The sequence below is a fragment of the Ochotona princeps genome, chromosome 15, assembly GCF_030435755.1.
Source record: "Ochotona princeps isolate mOchPri1 chromosome 15, mOchPri1.hap1, whole genome shotgun sequence".
NCBI classification, from domain to species: Eukaryota; Metazoa; Chordata; class Mammalia; order Lagomorpha; family Ochotonidae; genus Ochotona; species Ochotona princeps.
In genome coordinates this window covers 9,261,714-9,288,135 of record NC_080846.1, presented here as the reverse complement: position 1 = coordinate 9,288,135, position 26,422 = coordinate 9,261,714, and the positions used below count along the sequence as shown (strand labels likewise).

General features: G+C 47.9%; 1 protein-coding gene across 4 annotated transcripts in view; it reads right to left on the bottom strand.

Moving 5' to 3' along the window:
- LARGE1 (LARGE xylosyl- and glucuronyltransferase 1) overlaps positions 1-26,422 on the bottom strand; it is a 460,854-nt gene that overhangs the window by 388,493 nt on the left and 45,939 nt on the right. The window lies entirely within an intron of this gene.

Genomic DNA, 26,422 nt, shown 5'->3' with positions numbered 1-26,422 from the left:
TCTTATACATATATTCATTTAAAACTATTTTTAGAGACCAACTCACTTTGCAAGATAGAGTGGTGTAACACAGTTTAATCTCTTCTATTAGCTTTGATCTGTGAAACTAAGTTGTTTCTCTCTTTCTAACAAGAAGAGTCAAATTTTGGTCAAGAAAGTGCGAGCATCTTTTCCTTTGCAAATATTTACTATTTCAACACTTGTAAAATGCTTTTGGATATTTCACAACTTTACAACCCTAAGTAACAGGCAAGCACATTTTATCCCCCCCACCCATTTCTTTCCCTTTTTATAAATGCACAAAAAAAACCAAACCAAAACAAAACAAAAAAACAGGAGGGAGCACAGAGACCGTAAGAGAGCTTTCCTACTAAAGGGACAGAAAAACCAATTCAAACCAGTCTAAGTGAAATAGAGGATTGAATCGTTTACACCCAGGTCAAGGCCATGGGCACATCTACTGTCAGGTCAAGTTTGATGAAGGCCTAGTGGGTGATCTGGTCCCTACACCTTCCCGTGTGCTCTCGGCCACTCCCACTTCACTCCCAGGTGCCCTGCAGCAGTGACAGCTCTGAGCAGTGACAGCTCTGAGCTCCAGTGTCCCCTGCCACGGTGCCTGCACCTTAACAGCTCTGCCGAGGTTAGGTGCCCTCTGGAACCAATGCCCAGGGTTACAGACAGGAGGAATTACTTGTCTCACTTGGAAACCCCACACAATTACATCTCCACCCAAGGTCATCGGCTAACAGGTCAGTATGTGGCTGTGGCTCTCTGAGAGGGAAATTCAACAGGAAGCTAGAAAGCCAGGACATGTCCTGTACCAGCTCCGAGACTCGACCAAAGTCACACAGACACAAAGAAACAAAACCCCAGACCCCAGGCAGCCAGCGCATTTCCTGGGGCCAGGTGCAGTCCAAGTCCAGCCTGATGCAGACCTTAGTGTTTTAGCTACACTTCACACAGTCCAAAAGTACAAACAGGGACATGCTAGACATAAATGATATAATCTTATACAATAACTATATAAATCTTATATAATCTAGACATAGATTATAAGTTTAAAATCATTTTTTATTCAATAACAGTGTCATAATTGGTCCGTTTTCTTAGTTGTAACTGGTTAATCTCTTCACGTGCCTAATTTACGGATCCAACATTACCATAGGTATATAGGTACAGAAGACGCAATGTGTGTTACACACGGTTCTGTTCTACCTATGGTTATAGACAAATACCAGGGGTCTTGGAACGTATTCCCCAGGTGTAAGGAGAGAAGGACTGTTGGACTCCAAAAAATAACCAGCAGAGAGTTTTAAAATATGAAAGCAAATCACAAAACATCCTCCCAACTGAATCTCCGGACCACAAATAACAATCTAACGCATTTAACAAGGGGAGCCTAGGGACTTCAAAGAAAGCCAAGCGCCTTTTACAAAATATCAAGTTTGTGAAATTAAACAAGGTTACCTTTATCTAAATCAAAATCCCTTTATGGTTTCTAAATGGTTCCTTGCCATCTGGAAAGTCAGAACATTTTACTCAGTAGTAAAAAGGAGAAGCTTTTTGACCTATTTTTGTCCCTACAATAATGTAAAGCACCAAATGCTATTTATTAAAGCACCTTCCATGTATGCGATTGCCCCAGCTATTTGCAATTCAAAAACGACACCTATTATTCATTAGAGATTAGAATCTCCAGCAGTAAGGTGCTTTTTAATAAAAAATAAAATTAAAAATAGATTTGCCATGGCCTTTTTAATGAAACTAGTAGCTCCGATGGCTTAGAGGGAAAATGACACATTTCTGGGGGTTTATGTATTGATGGGAGCAGTGCACCTGCACTCTGCTTCGCCTCTCGCTACAATCCACCCTTTGCAGCCAGCGCCGTGGGACCGGGCTGGCAGACACACTCCTACCAAGGAAGCCCTCTGGAACCTGACACAGGCTGGGGCCGCACCACTCTAGGGACAGCCTCACAGGATGGGACTGGGCCCCTGCGCAGGCCCAGTGAACATTCTGTGTGCTGTGTAGCACTGTCCGATACCTGAGCTCCCCAGAGTGGTGGTGGTCCCTGTGGGTGGTCCCCAGCTGTGCAAGGCTGCTGAGTCTCGGAGCCAGAGTTTTTATGTCACTTACTACATTCATTTACATAGCTTCAGGCTACGGCGTGGAAGACTGCTCCAACATGACTTATGGGAGTTCTCCTGCATGTCTGGTCTCTCCCTGGCTGATCCCTCCTGCTTGGGGCAAACCAGCCCCACAATGTATGTACCTCTGAGCTCCTACACACACTGTTCCACTGGCTCCATGCCTGCTTGGCTAATTGTCCTTCACCCTCAAACTTGGCCAGGAATCACCTCTCCTGTGAAGTCTTTAACGATCTTGCCTTCTATTCTGCGCCCTCATGAGCAGGTACTATCTCCTCCACCACCGTTACATGTTTGTCTATTCCTACAGCTGTGTTCCTTGTACCGTGGTGGACTGTGAGGCAGCAGAGGGTGGTGAGAACAACAAGCATTCCAGACACAACACTCAGTCACTGCGTCAAACCCTGTCTCTAGCACTCATGACCTTGCTCAAGTTGTGTGATCCCTGTGGGCCTCAGCATCCACCTGTTAAATGGAGTTATTTCAGGCAACCCTTCTGTAATCTAGTTGTGAGAGCTCAACCACCAGGCAAGCGTTGGCAGTGTCCCTGGCATGAAGTAAAGATCCAATAACACGGATCCCTGGTGTATGCATTTTCACTAAAGTATTCGACTGTGTACTCCTTGGTATGGTCCAGGTCTTAGCCATTCTGCTACATCACAGCATACAGCATGTTCATTAAAGACTAAAATGATAAATGATGCCTCCAGGGGCTGGAACTCATGCCTAAGCTTCCTTCTAAGTATTTGCCACAAGGCTAAACAGTCTTGTGCAAAAGGTTAAACGGAAAAGTTAGAAACAGATTTCTACCCTGGAAAGCAGGCAAAGAGGGATGAGGTCTCAGTCAGAACCAAGACCTAACAGGGAACTGAAGTACACTCAGACCCCATCACCAGACCCCATCACCACTGCTTCTGCTGCCAACCTGGCCAAAACTCCACCCAGACCAAGTGACAAAATAAATTCAAGGACCATGGAGCTCACATTAGCATCACCCTTCCACTGCACAGTCTGACTTCCTCATTCCCTCTGTGGAAGGGTTGAGGGGCAGAGCTGGCTGGGGGAGGGTTGGCATACAGAAGCTCACAGTCAGCCGCAGCCCTGGATTCCAGCTGTAAACGAGGAGTACTCCAGGCCCTGAAACATGGATTCTCTCGAGACACTTTCAGGCTCCTTGGTTATACTGAAGATGAGCAGCAGGTGCAATGAGCATTAAAAATGATTCAGGGTCCAACACACAGGCTTTCTAGCCTGCCTATATTTTGCAAAGCTCTCAACACATGCAAGGAATCTAGTGAAAAAGCAAGTTGGGAGCGTGTACCACACAGTGCTGTCTTCTAACCCCACGTCTTCTAAAACTTTCCAAACATCTTCCTTTCCAGATTATAAACTATGAAAGTCAAGCAATAACTAGTTTCCACCATTTTACATTTTGTCTTATTTTTTTACGCAACTGCCTAAAACTCTAGCACAATTCCATCTTTCACCGCCTTCACTCACTCACTCACTCATCAAGTTTCTCCTCCCTCTAAATAGCTTAAATACAAGCCAGGGCCCTTGATCAATAATCAAACCCATAATTCCTGCCACCCCCACTCACGTTAACCAGCAGCTGCAAAGCTGACAGCCTTTTTTCAGAACCCCAAAATGATCAATGTCACCATTTTGCTTCACAAAACTGTGTGAGAAACAGCAACTCCCCCCAATTAATAACAGCTCTATGAAAGCAGCCAAAGGGCCAATTACAACCAAGTCAGGCAGCACCACAGTGGGGATTTTTTTTTAAGGCCTCTATGGATGGTTTTTTTTTTTTTTTTCATTAATATGATGCTCTCCTGAAGTGACCCTGTGTTGTGAAAGCTGGAACTATAAGCAAGTGTCTCTTACAAAACACGAATGAACACTTCCCCGGTTCCCCAGCATTTTTCCTTCTCAATGGATTTACCTCTAAAGCATGGGCAGAACAACAAAACAAGGTGCTGGCTGAGTGGTTCTCACACCCGGCTCAGGACCCTCAGGAGGCAGCAGGCTGAAAAAGAGCAGGTGCTGAGAAATCCCCACCAGCACAGCCCCTCTGCTCCTCTCCCTGCCTCCAACCCCCAGAGTTACTCCAAGGAAGCCACTCCCTCCAGCATTAACAGTCAGAAGCAAAGCCTCTCTCAGTGACTCATGCCCACATCAGGAGACCACCTGGACCTGTCCCAGTCAGTGCTCTCGAGTTTAGCCAGGGAAAAGGAGGCAGCTCTCAGATGCCCCGGTCCTGGTGCCCCCAGAGACCCTTCAGTCTGAATACAATTTGAACTTAATGGGGTACTGCCAGCAAGTTCTCCTGCTATTCAGACCATGAGACAGAGGGACTTGCACCTGTTCTTTGGTATCTCTTCCAGTCAATCAGTTGGAAGATCAACTCCAGCGCTTGGAAATGGAATAAAAGCTAATTCCTCTCTCCCCAACCCCATCCCAACCCACCCTGCTCTCCACCTGCTTCCCCGGCCTGCTCTACTTGGGGCCAGTCCTGAAGGACCAACTCCGGCCCATTTACTCAAACGAAACATGTTACATGTTCAGCTGCAGGGCACCATGCAAGACAGGATAAGCATCACAGACCTCTGTGCCTTGTGCTGCTACTGGGACACGAGTAACTGCATGTCATCAGGCCCGTGCCTCCCTGAGTCCCATTAGCCAGGTGAGTCAGTGTAATCCTGCCCTCCACATTCCAGGTGCAGTGGACACACGCAGATCCACCTCACAGAATACCACAGCCACCTGGGCAGGCCTGGGAAGCCAATGTCAGTGCAGTTCAGTTCTGTTCCGTTCTGTTCTGTTTTGTTTTGTGGGAGGTTCACAAATCAAAGCCCAGCTCCCCGTGTGCCCCATCCACCATTTTACTCCACATGATCCATTATCCTGGAGGACAAGGGGTCTCGAGGGATGACGGCAGTAGCTCATGTACCACAAAACACTCAGGAGAGGAGAGTACAACCTTCAAACAACGGATGGAATGTATTTTTACTAGCAGCAGCACTTACTGATAACTTTCTATACAGGAGGTGCCAAGCTAGGAAGTTTAAGTCCATTAATTCCTTTAGTTCTTACTATTCTTACTATACCCCGTGGAATAACTACAACTGTTGTCCCAATTTTCCACATGAGGAGACACAAAGGCACAGCAAGATAAAAGACCGAAGTCCAGGGTCACGTGGTTAGCCGTGAAGGTGGGATGCAAAGGCAGGCAGCATGGCTCTATAGCAGGAAATCCTTCTCAACCCACAGAGTAACAGGGAGACAGCAAAGCCAGCAGCCACACGCTTCAACCCATCAGAAGTGAAATCCTGGCAGAACAAGGGAACAGGGGAACAGAGGTGCCTTCACCTCTTTCAGCCACCATTTGCTTGGCACAGGATGACTGCGCTGACCAGTGCTCTCCTAGACCATGATTATCTCTAAGGAAATCCTAAGACTTGGGCACTGGAAGTCGGAAGGACTCCCATCTAGGCTGAGAGACCAGCAGGCTGGTGAATCAGGTGGGTAACTGAACCTTGATTGGCCTCCACGTCTTCATCTGTGAGGTAACAATGAATTTGTTCCACAACAAGAAAAACGCAGGCAAAGGCTGAATACAGTGTCTGGATTTTAACACCCCACAAATGACAGGTGTTACGATTATCATGATCAGAAATCCCACCTCCATTCATGCAGGTTGATCTGCAACCATATTTGGAAGGATAAGCTGCTGAACACATTTCCCATTTAAATCCGTGAACAGCTAAGTCTGACTCATAGTGGAGGGATCCAGGGACCATGGTGTGAAGGTGGCAGCTGTGTCCTGGGATCCGGGGTAGGGGTCTCGTTGGCTGCCCTCACACTATAACCCTGCCTCTCTGCTTCCAGTATGTGCCCACCTCCACACTCCTGCACCCACGACCCCACAGGTAACCAAAAGGACTTCCGGAAAAATATACCATCTGAGCAAGTCTACATCTGCTGAATGATAATGACAAGGTTCCTATGGCAACACTTGTTCCTAAAGTTTGGGTGGCGGGAGACGGCTCATTTAGCACCTGGCGTACAGGTGAAATGCTATGCGTCTGCATGTCCCTTATGTTCCCCACAATTAGGGCAAGGCCCTGCACCTGGAGAGCACATGGCAGATTAGATATTTGTATGGGGTGACTTGTCTGTGAGATAAGGAGAGATTCTTGACCTCTGGTTCTTACAAATTAAAAATCTAACAATAGAAGTTGCTAAGAGCTCATGTGCAGCAAAATCAGGACATGCGCCAGTCTTGTAACTCCCACGCCAGCAATCTTCTCTAGTCCCCACCCACACCCAGGTCTCCTAAAGTCCTACCTGCTCCTCTTATCACCCCAGCCTAAGGGGCTCCCTTCTTCTCTCAGTCCCCATACCTCAAAGAGCGTATGCCTCGGGCCTGGCGTGTGGTAGCTCAGCAGCACAAGTCCTCGCCCAGCAGGCCGGGATCCCATACGGGTGCCGCTTCTAATCCCGGCAGCCCCACTTCCCATCCAGCTCCCTGTTTGTGGCCTGGGAACGCAGTAGAGAAGGGCCCAAAGCCATGGGACCCTGCACCCACATGGGAGGCCTGGAAGAGGCTCTGGGCTCCTGGCTTCAGGCTGGCTCAGCTACAGCCATTGCAGCTTCTTGGGGAGCGAATAAATGGATGGAAGATCCTCCTCTCTGTATATCTGACTTTGCAATAACAATAAATCTTAGAAAAAAAAGGGTATGCCTCAACGCTGGCATATTTGCTTTTCACCCATCACAACAACCACCAGTGGTTGTTTAACTGAGCTCCTCAATGACAGTCGTGCACCCTTCCAGACAGGCTTCCGCTAAGCACTTGAAGGGACGAGCTGGATGTGAACTACATTGGTTCACTAATGTTGTGGCTAAGAGCCTGAGCCTGACAGTCACTGAGACATAGCTCTGGGTCCCCATCCTGCCTCTCCCTAGCTGTATGAGCCTAGTTAAGTTATGTGACCTCTTGTGTCTTCATTTCCTTGTGTAATCAATGGAGGGATAGCTGCTACAGTCCTACCGTGAGAACTAATGAGAACTTGAATTGTAACACACACAGTGAGGCAACTGGAAATGTTATACTATTAGTAAGGGGTTTTTTTTTTAATCAATATCATTAGAAATCATCATCACAATTTTATAATTAACAAAACTGGAGCTTAAGGATGCAGGTCTTTCCCAGAGCCACAAAACAAGAAAGTGCTGCAGCTCAAGAGGAGATTCTACGTATATCACCCAGGAAAGAATATTCAATAATTACACACAATGGAAACTGTAAGGCTACCAGGCCAGTCATCTGGTCAACCTCCTCCCTTCCTTCTCCCCCAACATCTTCAGGCTCAGAGGATATACCTCACATCAATTAGCTAACAATGATAACATAAACACTTCTGCAGTGATGCTTATTACAAGGTTTTATGCACCAGGAAACTATAGGCTTCAAACACCACTGGATTAGTGGGAATTTGGCTTAACACCTAAAAACACCTGCAGCCCCTGGCAGAGTACCTGGGCTTGATTTCCAGGTCCAGCCACAGCTTGCAGCTTCCTGCCAATGCATATTCTGCAGGGCAGTGGTGACAGCTCAAGCAGCTGGTTCCTGCCACCCACGCAGGAGGTTTAGACTGAAACCCCAGCTCCCATCTTTGTCCTTAGCAGGCATTTGGGAAACTAATCAACAGATGGGAGCTTGCTCTCTCTCAACCAAAATTTTTAAAAGGCCATTAGGAACATACTTCTAGTCAAAGTTGGGTTGATGGATCATTGCAACAAGGGAGACGGCAGCCAAGGAGGAATCGTGGGTATCTTAGTAAGAGATCACATGTCCAGCACTGCCCCCAGAGATCAGGAGACACTTGTGCTCCCAACTGGATGCTGTGGTACAGCAAGATTTCTATTACCAAATAGCTTCATTATCTTCATTTAGTGGCCAGAGGAACAGAGCACATCCAACGATGTAACTGGGCAACAAACAGCTGTCACTCACGGGAGTACAGAAGGGAGTGTGAGGTCATTCTTATGGTCTACGGTGTTTTGATTTCACCTGTGCTCAATGTTGGGTCTTGTGTGGATCTTATTTTACTGCTGACACAAACAAACCCTGTCACCTCTCAAAGCCCCATAAAGTCGTTTCTGTCCAATCAGAATACCCAGGCCTGGGTATCAAAGCCAGGCCAGCCCCAAGCTGACGGCAGTCAGAGTCACGGGGTTGGCTCCTCTACTCTGCAGCTTGTGAAGCCATTCACGGGGCCTGCTTCTGCAAGGCAGTTTCTAGGAAGCCTAGGTATAAAAAAGCATGTTGGGCCCGGCGGCGTGGCCTAGGGGCTAAAGTCCTAGCCTTGAAAGCCCCGGGATCCCATATGGGTGCTGGTTCTAATCCCGGCAGCTCCACTTCCCATCCAGTTCCCTGCTTGTGGCCTGGGAAAGCAGTCCAGGACGGCCCAAGGCTTTGGGACCCTGCACCCGCGTGGGAGACCCGGAAGAGGTTCCTGGTTCCCGGCATCGGATCGGCACACACCGGCCCGTTGCGGCTTACTTGGGGAATGAATCAACAAAAGGAAGATCTTCCTCTCTGTCTCTCCTCCTCTCTGTATATCCGGCTTTCCAATAACAATCAAATCTTTAAAAGAAAAAAAAAAAAAAAAGCATGTAACACTCTGTCGCCTACTGAAGTTATATTCCAATGAGAGTAGCATGTCGCTAAAGCCAGCAAAACAAAGTGTGCTAGCAGGTGATAGGTGTAAAAGCAGAGCCAGGTAGAGGAGACTGAGAATGCTAGGCAAGGGTCACAGTAATAATCCAGGGGCCAGGTGAACAGTCTCCAGGAAGCAAAGGGGGAGGTCAAAAAAGAAAGCGACACCACTGTGGTTTCAGAAATGAGTAAACTGAGACTTGGCAAGGTCCCGGGACATCTCAGGGCACACGCTTCGGTGGTGGGAAGCAGGGAGCATGCTGCTCACTCTCCAGATTCTCTGGCTCACGCGCGTCATCTTCCTGCAGGGGCTGAACGCAGCAGTAACTCCAGGGCCGGGCAGACCAGCTCAGAACCCAGAGGGAGCCTCAGTGTGGTGCAGGGTGCATTTGTGCATCCAAGCAACCAACTCAATGTTACCCACTAACCAGCGGCATCCCCCCCTGCCCAAACACACACACACTATCCTCATTCAATAGCAGGAAACACGAATCTGTGAACATGTAAGTTCTCTGCTGAGCATCGTGGAGAGATGGGAAGAGAAAAATCTTCAAACTCGGGCTGCGTAATTTCATAGTTCAAAGTGTTGTGCAAAACACCACACACCAGTGTGATGTTCACAGACACGAGTGTGTCTATATATATATACACATATGTATATACACACACATGTCCGTATGTATAAGAACATTATCTCTAACAATATCTGCCTCACAGGTTGCTGAGAGAATTCTGTAATGATGCCTACACACGCCAAAGATAGCTGGGCCATAAAAAAGGAAACAAAATAGCAATTGCTTTCTCCTATGTGCCAGTTTGCAAAGAGCTTGGTACCAAGAGCATGCCCACATGGACGAAGCCTTTGTATCTGTGCTCAGCACCGCCCTGGGGAGGCAGAGGGTATTCACTGAATGGATGACTGGGAGCCCTTCCTTCTGCTCACTGCTCCCAACCCCCCCGGCATTCCCAAGAACACTTCTCTGTTCAGCTGTGAACAAGAAGCAGCAAGGACAAAACTGAAACTGCACCCAGAAGGTCTCAGCAGGCAGGGGGAGGGCAGCAGGTGGTCAGGAAGCTGCCCAGGCCTGCCTCGCGGGACATTCCAGTTAGATGCTGAACAGAAGATTAAGTTGTCTACCCTCTGTGTCCAAAAAAAAAAAATAAAATAAAAAGATGAGCATCATATTCAAGGAGCTAACATATCACCAGCCAGACCTGATGAATGCCATTATTACCATGCATACCAAGAAACCAATCTTGTCCTGGGCGCAGAGAAGACAAGCCACCAGGGATTGGGCAAGACGCTTTGTTAACTATAAAACAAATTCCAGAACAAAAGTGTCTACTAATGACTTTCGCCGTGCATGCAAAATCACAAGCGCACATCTGGCCCCAGCAGCGCCCTGGCTTGTTTCCAGCTCCCAGCACAGAAGCCCCCCTCGGCTGCCCCAGCACCGACCTTTCCCCCACCGTTCACAGAAGCCTTCGTCCTCCTTGCACTTCCTATTTCTCTAAAAAGATGTGAAGTAAATCCCCCCGTGCTCTCATCAAGTTCGCTTACTCTCTGGAAGAGTAACCTTCACGGAGAAGAGGCCACTTGATGAGTTTCAGGAAAGTGAAAATAAAGCATAATGGAAATGAGAGTCTAATCATCAAAGCTAATTACAAAGGAAGAATAAATCACTTTTCCCTTCCAAGTATCTCTGGTTTATTTTTAAAAAGAAAGAAAGAAAATGAAAAAGGGCAATCTAATAAAAAGATGTTCTGGGCAGCTTTCTGTGCAGGAGCCAAACCAATCCTGGGAGACGCAGCAAATATTCAAAAATCAGAAAAGGAGTAATAAGCATCGGAAATCCAAAACGCGTCTGGCTTCAAGCACTCTGGATAGACAATCCCCCAGCTTTCAGATATGATGGGCACATAGGACACAAGAGGTCAGGGAAGGTACTTGGGGGTGACCACACTGGTTCAGGTAAACTGCACGAGCCCAAGGCTGATGGCGGTGCTACGGAAGCCCAGCAGCAGGCCCACTGCAATGCAGCAGAGTGGGCACTCGGGGAAGTGTTTCTGGAAATGGTGAATCTTGAAGGATGAACAGGTGAAAAATGTAGAGGACCCCAACAATCTAACTGCTCCATCCACGCTCTACTTCTCCAAGAGACCTGAGAGGCGAGAGGCCGGAAGCCTTCACTCTGGCCAGCACATGCAGGAACTTCGCTTTCAGAACGGTGGGTACCAAATTTCAACCAAGCTGTGATGAACTCAAATCTCAGGGGTGGAGCTTATTCATGGGCTTTTTTTGGAAAGGCCCAGAGCACCCTTGATACCACTACTGTTTCATTTCTCAAAGAGGACGAAAACGAGGTTTGGAAAGGGACCCCTTACCTAGCCATTCAATGAAAATGTACTGAGTACTAAACCTCAGGTTGCAAACAAAACAGAAACAGCTGCCCACACTCTCAAGTTCTGCTACGAGTCCTTGTGGAAACAGCACAGGACATTTCACTCTCTCTTCCCTGTTGTACCCTTTATCTCCCATGAGAAAGCTGAAGATCACACACGGCTAAGAGAACATGCCAGGACCCGCCTTGGCGTTGAGTTGCAGCTTAGCTCAGCACTGCTTGCTGGCATCCTTGAGGGCACGCAGCCCTGCCCTGGCACCTAGAGTGATACAGGTGGAAGGATCTCTACCCTTGAGCTGGGAGGGACAGGGTGAAGGGACATGCAATGGAAAAGTGGCAAGCATCCACTAAAGAAGTTTCAGAATGTTCCATGGACAGAGTTCTACCAGAGTACTGCAGTGTGACTACCTCTGAACTCTGCTGGCCACACTTCTTTAAGATGTCCTCCAGCCAGCCAGCCACAGCATCCTTTAGGCAAGAGTTATCTCCACCCAATGTTTTAATGTGTTCGGCTCACAGGGTTGCAAGTGTATTTAAACTTCCTTTCATATTTGCATCTATTTAGGTCATTTTAAGAATCATTCACAACCACAATAGGGCCACATCAATTTGCTTCTGTTTAAAAATACTCGATGTTGATGCAATCAGTGCCTAGAACAACCATGGTTCCAGACGCCAGTTTAGGCGGTTATTTCATCTCCAGGCCAGAGTAAGGTCTAAACTAGGGGGCGTCGATGAATCCTCGTGGTCCCACATGCTCCTCTGAGTCATTCATGGAGAAGGCACATCTCTCAGTCCTCAGCAAACAACAGAACACAACTTTGAAGGAGAATCCAGCAGAACTGTGAATCGGACGTGAGCCCCACGAGGCTGGCCTCGTGGCACACCGAGTTAAGTTGTCACCTGCCATGCGGACACCCCGTCCGAGCACCAATTCAGGTCCCAGATGTTCTCCTTCCCATCCACCTCCCTGTTACTACTCCTCAGAAGGCAGAAAAACATGACTCATATCCCTGCACCCTGGCAACCGAGGTGGGAGATCCAGGCTCCCAGAAATGGCCTGACCCAGCCCTGCCACTACAGCCATTTGGGGGAGTGAACGAGTCCACGAAAGGTCTCCCTCTGCCTCTCTGTCACTCTGCCTTTTGAATACATAAAATACTACCTGAAAACAAACAGACAAAGCAGTTACAGGGTCTGTGCACAGCCAGCACAAAGCATAAGCTGGACGAGGCTCCTTCAGCCCCGTGGTGGCAGGTAAAGAACCATGGCACAGGACACAGGCTGGGCACTAGCTGCTTGCAAGGCTTTGCACTCACATGCATCCCACCCTCCCTGGCACCTGACAGGTCCTCCACCAGCACCCGATTCTACCTGAACGCATCCAGAAAAACAGACAAGGTACCTTTAAGGTGAGCAGTCAGAAGGAACTTGTGTCTCATTATCTCCCTTGGCCTTTAGTTGTGGTAAACAGAAAAAGCTAAACTGACATCTTAAAAAGTCCAAGTTCACAGGCAGCATCTGGGAGCTCACCTCCTGGCTAACATGGCTCTTTTTATTCTGAGCTGGAGACCAAAAGGAAAGCAGTCTTCCAGGGCAGGAGAAAATCCATGAAATTCATGATGACCTTTTGGTATCCAAACAGCAAGGAAGCCCTAGGAGGCTGGTCCTCCAGAGATGGGAGCTGCCAATAACCCTAGCAGGTGTGCACCTGTAGGAACTGAGATAACCCAAGTGTTGAACTACAACTAATTTCTCAGTAAAGACACTAAGGAAGCACTCAGTTAAGTTTTGTTCTGTTTTGTTTGTTTACAATTTTTATAAACAAATCAATGTTCTTGGTAATCAATGCTCTTAGTGAGTAAAATGCTTCTTTTACACAGAAAGCTATGATGGATTGGACTGTCTCCAGCATCTAACACCGCAACACTTACTTTCCATACCACCACCTGTGCCCCTGTGCACCTGGGAAGCTGTTTTCAGGCTCCAGGCTTGGGAGAAAATGACTGGCACCAGTAGAGCCGACCTTACAAGCTCAAGTCTGCTTCATGATAATGATGTTGTAGCTGCATACACACACTCGCGTCAAAATGGGGTCTTAAGACAGCCTTTTTTTTTTTTAACTGAGGCCAGTGCTGTGGCTCATCAGGCTTAGCTGCTGCTTGCAATGCCAGCATCCCATGTACATGTGAGCTCTAGTCCCAGCTGCTTCACTTCCAATCCAGGTCCCTGCTAACCCATATGGGAAAAATGGCAGAGGATGGGTCCAAGTGTTTTGGCCCCTGCGTCCATGTAGCAGACCAGGATGAAACTCCTGGCTCCTGGATTTGGTACAACCCAACTTTTGTGACCTTCTGGAGAACATACCAGCAGACGGAAGATATTCATTCTCTCTCTCTCTAAATCTGATCGTTTTATTTAGTTATTTTCATGTTATTGAAAAGGCTTAAATGAGTAGGCAGGAAAGAGAAATATTTCCCGATTCTGTCCTCAACAGCTAGGGTTGGGCCAGGACAAAGCCAGGATCAGCAAACTCAGTCCAGGTCTTCCACAGAAGCAGCCAGGACTCGGGTACTTGGGCCATCGTGCGCTGCCTCCCAGGATGCACATGCACAGGAAGCCAAATGGGAATCAGGAGTAGCAGCAATCAAAGCAAGCACTTTCACGTAGGATGAGAGTGTCCCACACAGTGCCTTAACCATCACACCAAACATTCACCGGGACAGTCACTGTTAGAACTGTGAACACAAGGAGCTTACGAACCAGCAAAGTAGAAGTACATTCAGTAGATAAAGTAAATTTGGGGAAAAGTATGAGCACCAACAGGATAGAAACAGAAGGCTGTCACTATGGCTTCTGAGGCGAACGAGGTCCCACAAGGCCCCCACAGCAAAGTGCCATGGCCAGGAGGGACTCAGACAAAGGCGCAGGCTCACTGAGTCCAAAATCATCCCAAGCCTGATGAAACCTGTATTAACACACTTCCCTGCCGAGATGGGGCCAGACCTTCTGCCTGCAGAGGACACACTCAGCCCAAGGCTAGAACCCTGGCCCCCTTAGCACAGTGCTCTATCTTTTCTGTCCCAAGTCCTCCCTTACACACCTGGGGCTGCGAGGGACCACCCACCAAGTCACTGCTGAAGCAACACCAAGGAGAACCATGCGCTGGGAGGAACTGAAGCGTTCTCGAACAGCAATTCGAGAAGTTTCTCCAGTACCAACATTGTGACTTAAGTCGGTAAAACTACCTCCTGCAATACCAGCATCTCATGTGGGCGCCAGTATGAGTCCTGGCTGCTCTACTTTCAATTGAGCTCCATGCAAAGGCAAAGGCTCCTGCCAGCCACATGGGACATCAGGAAGAAGCTCTTGCCCAGTCCTGGCCATTGTAGACATCTGGGGATGGTGAAACAATGGATAAAAGACCTCTCCCTCTCTCCCTCTCCCTCCCTCTCTCTCTCCCTCTCTCCCTCCCTCCCTGTAACTCCTGACTTTCAAATAAACAAATAAGTCTTCAGAAGTTTTTTTTTTCACTTGGCCTTTTACAAAAAGTATTTTGTGGTTCGAAATTCTTCTCAACTGCAGAACTAGAGGAGCCTCAGAAGTAAGAAAAAGCCTGAAGACCAGGGTCAAATGGAGACCAGACTTTAAATCCAGCTGTGGAATCCTGGTGTGAAGCGACCAACAAAATACAAGTGCAAGGCAAGAAGCAAGCCCTGGTGGATGGTTGGTTAAAGCCACGAGGGGTGAGTGAATGAGATGAAACAAAGAAGGTGCGAAGTATGTACACACCACAGCATACAGCTCAGCCTTTGGAAGCAGGGCATCTGTTACAGGCTGAAACAGGGAGGATTCCTGAGAACATGAAGCAAAGACAAATAGGACAGTTGCAGAAGGCAAATACTGTTTAATGCCACTCACATGGGGCACCTAGAGAGGAAAAATCATAGAAAATGGTGCTCCCCCTGGATGAGTAAGTGGGTGGTACACAAGCGCTGTCCAATCAGTATAAAGTATCACTTTTGCAACATCAAACAAGCTCTAGAGATTGGTTGTAAAACAAGGTGCACACACTTTACAGACCTAAAAACTAAAAACAGGTTAAGATGGAGCAGGTAGGATTACATATATTCTATGATTAAAAGTTCACAAGTTTTAAAAATGTTTTAAATCAAAGAAAAGAGACCCACCCCCCCAGGGTTGGAAACAAGATATAGGTAAGATAATGCTTATCATCTCAACACAAGGCTGGGCACATACAACAGGTGTTGAAAGAGAGCTGTGGCTCAGAGAGGAGAAGGCCCTGCAGGAGTGGTCCTAGCAGGTGGTCTGGAGTTGCAATGTCCTAATGTACAGTCCATCTCCCCGCCCACAGCAAGGGTGGTTGCAGAGCCATCCAGCTCTCTGGCACACGGTCTCCCAGGCTGGGGAGAGGGCAGCAGTATCCTGCAGACTTCACAGGAGTTGTTCTGAGGACCAACATCCGTCAAGAGCTTGGGCAAGGTCACACCCCCGTGACAAGAACAACTGGCCCAGGACATCAGCCCACAGACTTGATCTTCCTGAGTTAACCACCTGTTCCATCTGCTCCTAATGCCCAGGATGGTGCATCTTCCTACATGCATAAGCAGCAGCTTGGATGATGGACCACTCGAGCCTGACCGCTACCAACTGGGTATACAGCCTCCATGGCCATTGTGGCACAACCCACACCTCTGAGCAGGGCCCTGGGAGGGTGAGCTTTCTCTCAGAAGCCCTCATCCCAAACCTCCATGGTGGATGGAGCTGCAAGGCCTCCTGGCCTGAGAGCAACTAAGGACGCAGCATCACCCAGGCAGCCTCAGCCTCAGACATTTCTCTGCCTCCTCCTTTTCTTCCACCCTCCTAACTCCTATCTATGAGGATGGTAAGCACAGCCGAGACTTGAGAGTCTCTCCCTATTCCCGTATTCAGGGAAATGTGAGAACTGCAGAGATGACGGCCAACCTGTCTCTACCGCCTTAGTGACCATCGCCACATGGACGAAGGATGTCAACTTTCACCAACACTGTCAACTACTCCACAAAAGGAACCAACCCTTGCAACCCTGTTAGCAGATTTCATATGCCTAACCCTCATCCCACCACTGTCCCAACCCACCCCACAGACACAGACACAATCAACCGCAACTACCATTAGGAACAATAACAGCATGTTATCATAGGATTAGTCAGACCTGGACCTGCAGCCTGAATGAACATGGGCATACAATTAACCTCACTAAGCCTCAGACTCCTCACCTATAAAATGGGCACACCAACATGGCTGTTTTGTCAGTGCTACTCTGAGGGAACAGGGCCACAGGACCAGCACCTTCAACCTGGCACTCGATATCAATGCCCAATCCTCCTCCAATCCCTTGACCCAAACCCAGTGGTTCTTGAACCAGCAAATAAATGAGAGAGCTGAGTCCTGCAACTCACATAGCCCACTGCCCATCATTCAGATGTGGCCACATGGCCCTGCCTAATTCAGAAGGGGCAGAGGAGGGCAGTGTTCCCATGTGCCCAGAAGAAAATTAGAAGCAGAAAATTAGATTTGGATGAGAACCAGAAGTTTCTAACACAGAAACATCCTCTATTCTCCAGGATGGCTAGAAGTAGCTGGAAAACACAGCATCACTCCCCACCTCCACCTCTGCCAACCCCAAAGGAGACATTAGGGACACAGCTCCAAGCAGGAGTTTCACAAAGCAGAACAGGACCACTGGAAACCTCCACAACTGGCCTTGGATACTCAACGGGTGGACTAGTTCCAGCACCCACATGAATAGCAAAATCCACAGTGGTGTTCAAAACCCTTACAGTGCAGTGGGTGGGTGTTTGTACAGAAGCTGCAGACATCCCCCTACATACTTTAGACCATTTCTACTTATAAACATAAACGCAATCACAATGCTGTATAGATATTTGCTATGCTTTACTGCTGAGGCAATAATAACCAGAAACTGTCTCATGTTGATATGTGATATTGTTTTCTGGTTGTCAATATAAGATTGGCTGAATCCAAAGATGCAAAAATCCAGGGATACACGGGGTCAGCTGCACTTGCCGTGCTTGGGAGCGTCCAGAGGAGCAGAGCGTGTAGAAGCCTTCCGAGGGCGAGTGACCTCTGAACTTTGTCATGCAGGATACGGAAGGTGATTTCAGGGAAGGGGGATGATAGTCATCTCTCAGCAGTCACCTTGAGATGGCATCTCCCAAGTCCGAGGCTGTGATCTGGGAACTGGAACACAGGCCTCCCTGACACACTGAGTGCTGAAGCTGCAGCCCCAGGGCCAGGGATGACAGTGACTCCCAGCAGCACACCTGTGTCCCAGGAGAGGGAGTGTGGAGACAGACACGATGTCTAGACAGGACTGGGTTCCAACCACAGCTCACTTACATGTCCTCGGGGTTCCCCCATGATGTTGTAAATTACAAGCTCTTTTTTTAACAATTCTGCAAATGAAGAAGGGATAGTTCACGGTCAAAAATGTAACCAGAAGTTAAAAACAGACAAAGCAATATTGATGATAAATGTTGCTTTTACAGCTTCCTATCATATTAGAGGTAACAAGTACCTTGTGCCAAGCTTTACCTGAATAATCTCCTTTAATCCATATTAATCCCACAAGATATTTCTATTATTATCCTATTATCCTCATACAGATGAGAAAAGTGAGGCACAAAGGTGAATTAAATTGCCCAAGATCATGGAATTGTGTTCCAGAAAATGGATTCCTCCACAGTAAGCCTCAGGAGGGAATTCACGGTTCCCACAGAAGGTCCCAGGGAGGACACAGAGCCCTACTCTCAGGAGGGTGACAGTACAGATGCAATAAAGTTGATACTGAATATCACGGAGCACTCCAAGTTACAACAAAGACAAAATGTACACACACAAAGATAAGAGGGAAAATAAATAAACCATCCTGGCTTCACGTTTCTGGGAGAGCTACATGGGTAAGTTGTTCTTGACCCTGGCATATGCAGCATCCAAGCATCTTTCCCACCCATGAAACAATGTCTGCCCACCCATGTAAGTGCCTCCTGGCAGTGCTTTGAGGATGCGAAGGCAGGGACCAAGCCCTGTTGACGATACATTTATACTCAGTTCCACACCTAGAGATGCCAATGATGAATGAATGGTTGGATGAATGGATGGGTGGGTGTGTGGTTATATGGGTGGATGGATGGATGGGTGAATGGGGTATATGGATGAGTGGGTGAGTGAGTGTATGTATGTATGGGTGGGTGGGTGAATGAGAAAGTTGATGGATGGATGAATAGATGGATGGATAGATGGTTAAGGTTGATTCTGGAAGTGCTATGACCTCCCTGAGAGAGCAATGGAGGAATGTGAATTTAACAGGTCAAACAAAGTGCAAGAATTCTCAGTCTCAGATTCAAACTGCCCCTGCAGAGTCTCTGCCCATGTCTGGACAAAGCCAGTGATAGGCCTCGCCCCTTGGACCTCTCAGTCTCATTCTTGCGCCTCCCTCAATCACCTTCAGCCCAGCTCTGCTCCTCAGTGGGATTCCAGAACAGTTCACAGTTGATGAAGGTGCTAGGGGCGCAGCTGACAGCCCCAGGGGGACACAGGACACATGCAGGTGCATTTCCTTTACAGAGCGGTATTGACCTGTGTGTCTAACAGAACGCAGTGTCCTGTGCCTCCACTGCTCTGCAGAACAACACTGCACAACCCCGAGTGCAACACAGAACCCATTCTCTCTCACCCACCCTCAAGGAAGGGCACAGCTGGGATCAGTAAAATGAGACTGCAAATCACTAAGCTGAGCCCTCCTTCCTTAGTACCCCAGCCGCAAAATATTCACAGGAACACTGAGAGGCAGGCTTTGTTTCATTTGCTTGCTAAGAATACTGTTTTCAAAGTGACAACACAATTTCACCCATGTGCATAACTGCTTTCAAAACAGTCACCTGATGGGAGCAGTTAACTTCTCAAACCTGCATACAATTTGAGCAGAGAATAAAGTGGACAGCACAGCACTTAGGGCTGAAGAACTCTTCAAATACAGAGGTTCTCTCTTTCAGGGCAACATCCACTGCTGTAAGCATGGAAAACAGACACAACCGAAAACTTGGGCAGAGCCCCTCCCTGGGGAAGAGCCGCCCGCACTGCCTTTTCCATTCCCGGGACTGAAAGTAGCACTTCCCCTTGTTAATCCATCCTACCTGCAAAGCATATGAAAAAGAAATGTTTAGCATATAATAAGCATTCAATTAATGTTAGCTCTTATTTATTATTACTATTAAGAGATAGCACAGTAGGCAGTTGTGTTCTTCGGCAGGGTAGTACCAGCCACATGTGGCCAGTTAAGTTTAATTAAACGAGGTGAAAACCCAGTTTCCAGAGAACAGCCATATTTCAAGTGCTCAACAGTTACCTGCAGCTACCGACTCCTCCACTGGACGGTGCGCTGCACAGCATTCCACTCCACTGATTACTGTGTCCAGCAGCCCCCTAGCATAGAGCTAAGGAGACAGCCTCAGACTCAAGGGTCCCTGTGACTCTGGACCAGTTCCATAGCCTCTCTGAGCATCTTCTGAGGAAGGAGGATAAGAGGAGCAACATCATTCGGTCAAGAGGAGGACTCTGTGTCACTGCAAGTGCTTGCAGCAATGTTTACAATCATAGTGAGCACCCCAGCCAGTTCTCAGCAACGTCGGATGGGCGCACACAGGGTGCTGGACCAAAGGACGGAAAAGCGCCTCCCATGGGGCCCAATACACAGTGGACACTAGTCCATTCACTCAGAGCACCTACTATGTGCCGGGCATTCTTCTAGGCATGAACATGAACAAAGCTCTTGTCCTCATACAGCTTGATGGCCTCGATAAAGAGGGCTGTTCTTGCTGATGGACCAGGAGCACCACGCCCTTTTTCATCGTATATGTGTTACTCCCAGCAAGAAAGAATGCCAAACATCACATCACCCACAAAGGAGCAGCCTGAGAAAGGGGCTCTCATGAATGAACAGATAAATGAATGAACGGATGAGCTAACAAGGGGCTCAGGGTGGATCCAGCGCTAATTACTCTGTGCTGGATGGACATGGTTAACTTGGGGAGCTGTTGCCAGGAGACGCTAATAAATGATCATAAAGCAGTCTGCAAACACTGTTACGTATGGGGGCTTAATCATCAATCCTAAAGCACAAATGCCTGAGAAGAGAAGGCCTTTGCACACATGCCCTCTGGCTTCTATTCTGGGCTCTGCTCTGACTCACCCAGCCAGCTGGGGCTGCTCCCTCAGCTCAGAGACCAAACTGCCTTTCACTGGGCCTGGATCCATGGACAGAGTTGGAGACATCCCACTGCCCAGAACACTTGCACCCAGCGCAGGAGGCTGGCCTGTTGGCCTGGGCAACTCGTTTTCTGCTGCTGTGCTCACAAGGGGCCCAGGGTATCACATCCTTGTATGTGTTTCCACTGCTGATCACATGAGCTCCTCTTGGTGGGTCTGCAGGACCCTGGCCCAAGTCAGTGTCAGAGGATGGGCTATGCTGAATCACTGGATCCACTTCTTACCAGCAGGGCGAAACTGAGCAAGTTATTTCAAATCCTCCAGTCTCAGCTTAATAAGTAATAACAGTGTTTGCAACTCAAAATTGTTAGTGGGATTAATGGAAATAACGTGGATAAAGGGCTCAAGTGTTTGGGAAATCTGGCATATGCTCTGCCTAGTATGAGATGGGTGGACAAGACGGACAGACTCAGTTGAAGTTCCAAGTGTTGGCCCAACTGCTCCTGGTCACCTGGTCTACCTGTGCCTTTTCTTTCTCACCATTCAAAGGAGGAGCTGCTATGATCTGACTATGGTTTGTCCTCTGAAACTCCTGCTGAAATTGAACACCTCTGTGAAATATGAAGAGCTGGCAAGGGTTCTGTCCTCACAAATGGATTAACCAACAGATAACTCGGTTCATGGCTCATCTCGAATGAATCTGCTATATAAGTCAGTGTGGCCAGGCTTTGGGTGCCTGCTGTCTGGTGCTGCTGGACAGAACTCTGTCCACAAGGACCACCAGGGGTGGACACTGGTATGGCACATTACGCTGCTGCATGGAATACTGGCATCAAAACAGAATGTTCATTTGAGTCCTGGCTGTTCTATCTCCAATCTACTCATACCAGGATATATCTGGGAAGGTGGTGATAAATGGCTCGAGTGTTTAGGGCCCCTGCAATCCACACTGGAGAGCAGAACAGAATCTATGGCTCCTGGCTCTGACCTGGTGGTCCAATTCTGGTTGTTGCAGGCTTCTGGGGAGAAAACTAGTAGATGGAACATTGATATTTCTATCTCTCTCTCTTTCAGTTAGATAAAAATAGACAAGCAAAACACTGGAAAAAAAGAGACAAAGCATCACCAGATTCAGCCCCTCAACTTTGAACTTTCACAACTATGATCCAACAAAACTGATTATCTCTGTAAGTTACTCTGTGTTTGACGCTGTGTTACTAGCAACAGTAGACAAAGCAGAGTGGAGCTGAACCCAGCTGATGTTGCAATGTCCTGCACAGCAGCTTCCCAAACATAAAACTGTGGTACTTTTCAACCTGTTCTGAATGCAGAGCAACCCAGAAATGCACACCAATGACCTGTTTTCGGCAGGACGCTCACTCAGTGCAGCTCCCACACACCCACGGGCACGTGGAAACCCACCCTGTAATGTGGGATGCTCCAGCACACAATAGGCATAGTATGCTACTCATCGGTAGTTTAGGTCCACATACTAAAACAGGCCACCAACTATTCATGCAAAATTGTTTGCCATGAACATCATTCTTCCAAACACACAAGGCGTGATGATGTGAAGGGTTCATCCTGTGTCTACAACTCTACAATAATTCCTGCCATGAACTGGCCTAGCTGAGGTCCAGGCTAACATGAGGTCCATCCATCACATCTAAAACACCACCACAACCTCACGTGTGTGGGCCCCCCAGCACACCCCTAGTAGCACTCCAGGACTTGTCTGTCCCTCCTCCAGGTGAAAGCCACCCAAGGATGTGCTTGTATTTCCTTAAATGTATTTCTTTAACGTCCCTTTCTAACATCAGGCCTGTCCACTCCAGGGCAGACCCATCACATGACATGACAATGATCACGGTTCTTCAAAATGAACAGAGAAAGCAAGGTACCTGGATTAATCTCAAAGCAAAATGAGCTGCTATGAGGACTTCCAAAGAAGCAGAAAAGATGCCAGAAATCAGAGTGGGAATGGCTGATTCCACATGGGGGGACACGGAAAAGAGCACTTAGAACCAGGGACAGTGAGAGGGATATATATATATATATATATATATATATATATATATATATATATAATATATATACACACACACACACACACACAAATACATATATATTTGAAAAGCTACAGAGAGAGAGATGATGTTGGGTTTCTTGGCAACAAAAGAAAGGTCAAAATCTTCACCCAACATAGCATGAGTCACACAGAGATTTCATTGTCAGGTGTGACTTGGGAGAAAAGGAAAACGGTGGCTGCTGCAGAGGAGAGGGGATTTACAGAGTCTAAAATGGTGCGAACAAGGATGCCGCCTGATTGGTGGGAGTGTGGCACGAACATGGAAGTAATCCTGATTGGCTGGAAGTACATGCCTTTTTTAAAAAAAGATTTATTTTAGTTTTATTGCAAAGTCAGATATACAGAGAGGAGGAGAGACAAAGAGGAAGATCTCCCAACCAATGGTTCACTCCGCAAGTGGCCGCAAAGCTGGAGCTGAGCCAATCTGAAGCCAGGAGCCCAGAGCCTCTTCCACGTCTCCCACGTCAGTGCAGGCCCCAAGGCATTGAGCCATCCTCAGCTGCCTTCCCAGGCCACAAGCAGGGAGCTAGATGGGAAGTGGGGTGGCCGGAATTAGAACTGGTGTCCATATGCGATCCTGGCGCATTCAAGGTGAGGACTTTAGCCACTAGGCTACCACGCTGAGCCCAAAGTACATGGTTTTTCTAATAAGGCTAAGGGTCTTAGCTGGTGTAGGGAATTCTGAAAAATGCAGACCTAGGTAGAGTGAGACTTTGAGCACCAGAAGTGAGATTCCATGACCCCCATCCAAGGTTGAATTCCATCCCTACAGGAGAGACAGGGAAAGACAATCGTAGAACTTGCTGGCTCACTCCCTAAATGGCCACAACCACCAAGGTGTGTCCAGACTGAAACCAGGAGCCCAAAGCCTCTTCCAGGTCTCCCAGAGCTAGAGCCACCTTCCACTGCTTTCCCAGGTGCTCGTTTTTTTTTTTTTTTTTTTTTTTTTTTTTAAAGATTTGTTTTATTTTTATTACAAAGTCAGATATACTGAGAGGAGGAGAGACAGAGAGGAAGTGGAGCTGCTGGGATTAGAACCAGCAGCCATATGGGATCAAGGCGAGGACCTTAGCCACTAGGCCACACTGCCAAGCCCCCCAGGTGCTCGTGAGGGAGCTCAAGAGGGAGTGGAGCAGCTGGGATTTGAACTGGTACAGCATGAACTCATCATTCAAACTAGTAATTTTCTTTTCTTTCTCTTTTTATACAAAGGGAAAAGATGTCATGTATCTCATATATACTTTTAAGAGCATAATGATATTTCCCACCCTCCCTCCTTCTTCCTTCTTTAAATTTTCACGATGACATACTTTCAATTTACTATGTAATCACAAGCCAAGCTACTGCTAGATCCTGATCCATGCTCGTGACTGGTCCCTCCCTCAGACCCTAGTCCCTTTGGATCACTTGGGATTTCCACTGAGTCCACAATATTTTTTCTGGCAGTTGGCTCTTCTGTGCTCGAGCTGACCCTCTCGGGCTCTGCACCTTCCCTAATCCCTGGCCCTGACCCAAAGCGGCACTCTCTGAGCTGGCATGAGTGAGGCAAGGCTAAAATTAGGACAGTTTCCATACATATCCAGACCTTGCCTAAGCAATTCTGTTTGGCTCCCAAGTGAGGGGAAAATATATATATATATATTTTTTTCCAATTTGACTGCAAAGTGATCCAGGGCTCTGGAAAATCCAAGGCTGCTCACAGCTGGGTGCACCTGCGAGCCTGTCTGTTCCCCCTTAGGAAGGAAAAGCAAACTGTGCAAGTGGTCTGGGTGAAGGGAAAACACAAGCCAAGTATTCTCACTAGGCTCCAGGGAGCAGGGACAGGAACCTTGGTGTCCCCACGTGCCTCCAGCACACACGTGGTCTTACCTCATCCTGGGAAGGGGGAGGTGTCCTTCTTTCCATTTCAGAGTCAAAACACTGGAGTCACAGCCACCCCATTCAGGTCACAGGCAGGAACCCAAAACTCTAAGATGTTTGGGGAACAGCCCAAGGCCTCTACCCGGGGACTTCATGGTACGGACAAAGCAAATGGCAGGCTTGTTGTTGCCCAGGTTTGCTGCTATGTTTTGTGCTGAGTTCTGTGCTCAAGGCCTCCCAAGGATTCTCTTATTCCCTCCCAGATTGAGCTTGATCTGTGCCCAAAACAGGTGGGTAGATGCCCTAACTCCCAGTTTGTGACCTCACCAGGAAAACAAGACTGCAGATGTAGCTCAGATGAGGTCACACTGGAGTTGGATGGGCCCTTTACCCAAAGTGACTGCCATTCGTCTAACATCGCCATGTAGAACCCACATGGCCCATGATAACAGAGGAGCAGAGTGAGGCACCCACAAGCCAAGCAGAGCTGAAGACCGCCTACAGACATTCCAAGGCCAGCAGGAGCCAGGGAGGACTCCGTGGCAGGTTTCAGAGGACGCAGGCCTTGCTGATGTTTGACCCCAGGCTTCTAGAGCCATGGGACATGGAACAAGGAATGTCCATTGTCTATTCAGTCATGGAGGTCCAAGAGAGACCATCCGATCTGAACCAAGCCTAGGTACTGTGCTGTCAACAGCCCATCCTCAGACTCTTTTTAAACTTTGCACACCCTGTCATGAGAACGCCCTGCACTCAGCAGCACCCTCATCTGATTGCACAAATTAAGTAAAAGGGCAGTGGATTCCACACATCCTATTAGTCCAAATTAAAGCATGTTTATGTGCATTTGAAAGAGAACTGGGTCCAATGGGGCCACAGAAATTAGGGAAGCAGTCAGCAGCATAGTCAGGGAAGTGTGTAGGGAGAGTTAACAAAGCTCTACCTCCCATGAAGTCCCAGGTGATCTCAGCACTGTGTTTGGGGAGGAAACACATGAGACAGAGCCCCAGCCCAGGAGGGGCCCCCTGGACCCAGAAAAGGCCACTCTCCTAGATTTCCAGATAAGTACCACAACTGACATCAAAACACAGGTGCTGCTGGGGAACAGAGGATGCGAGCCACATCTGCCCAGACAGGAGGGGTCAGTGCTGCCATATGGCATCTCAATTGGGCACCAATTGGGTTCAAGCCTGGCTGCTCCATTTCCAATTCAGCTCCCTGTTAATGCACAGAGGACTGCCCAAATGCCTGGCACCCATGTGGGAGACCCAGAAGAAGCTCCTGGCCCCAGTATTCCAGTTGTTACGGCTATCTGTGGAGTGAACCAACAGATGGACGCTCGCTCGCTGTCTCTCTCTCTCTCTCTTTCTCTAATTCTGTCTTTCAACTAAATAAACAGAGGTTAAAAAAATCAGGTGGCTTTGGATCAGGTGAAATGGAACTTAACTCCAATCTTATTTTAAGGCTATTTTATACCACCACCACCTCCCCCACCTATCACACACTCTTCCCTCTCCCCTTATTCCTCTCTACAACGTTTCCCTAAGATTTGTTGACTGCATTGAACTACACTGTGATCTATACAACAGTCAGCAATACTCAATACTCAATACTCATCATTACTCATCCATACTGAGAATAACAACGTTGCTGGTTTCCTTCAGAAAAGGAAACCTTTAAGGTTTTCCAGAACCAGGAGGAACTAAACCGGACACGTAACTAGTAATAGCTAGCCATGTTAATTCAGCTAAGCCAACTCAGCACCAAGTTAAGTCTAATTCTAAGTCAACAAAAGGAAATAAATCAGTACTGGAGAGGGGTGGAAGGGCCAGGGGAGTGAAGAGGAGACCTGAAAACCCAGGAGGACGCATCCAGAATAGAATGTGTCCTGTCTCCAAGCCTTTCA